This window comes from Rhincodon typus, unplaced genomic scaffold (assembly GCF_021869965.1).
Source record: "Rhincodon typus isolate 14 unplaced genomic scaffold, sRhiTyp1.1 hic_rhity00000061, whole genome shotgun sequence".
NCBI classification, from domain to species: domain Eukaryota; kingdom Metazoa; phylum Chordata; class Chondrichthyes; order Orectolobiformes; family Rhincodontidae; genus Rhincodon; species Rhincodon typus.
Genome location: NW_025965699.1, coordinates 15,287 through 15,614, shown reverse-complemented (window position 1 = coordinate 15,614; position 328 = coordinate 15,287). Strand labels below are relative to the sequence as shown.

The following is a 328-nucleotide window of genomic DNA, read 5'->3' as shown; positions in this document are numbered from 1 at the left end:
AACTCACACAGACACACACTAACTCACACAGACACACACTAACTCAAACAGATACACACTAACTCACACTGACACAAACTAGCTCACACAGACACACTGCCTGAACTCACACAGACACACACTAACTCACACTGACACACACCAACTCACACAGACACACGCTAACACACACTGACACACACTCACTCTCACTGACACACACTCACTCTCACTGACACACACTAACTCACACAGACACACGCTAACTCACACTGACACCTTAACTCACACAGAGACACGCTAACTCACACAGACACACACTAACTCACACAGACAAACACTAACTCAC

At 46.3% G+C, this 328-nt stretch overlaps 1 protein-coding gene across 1 annotated transcript in view; it reads right to left on the bottom strand.

Annotated features, from left to right (window-relative positions):
* LOC125488197 overlaps positions 1–328 on the bottom strand; it is a 12,450-nt gene that overhangs the window by 11,889 nt on the left and 233 nt on the right. The window lies entirely within an intron of this gene.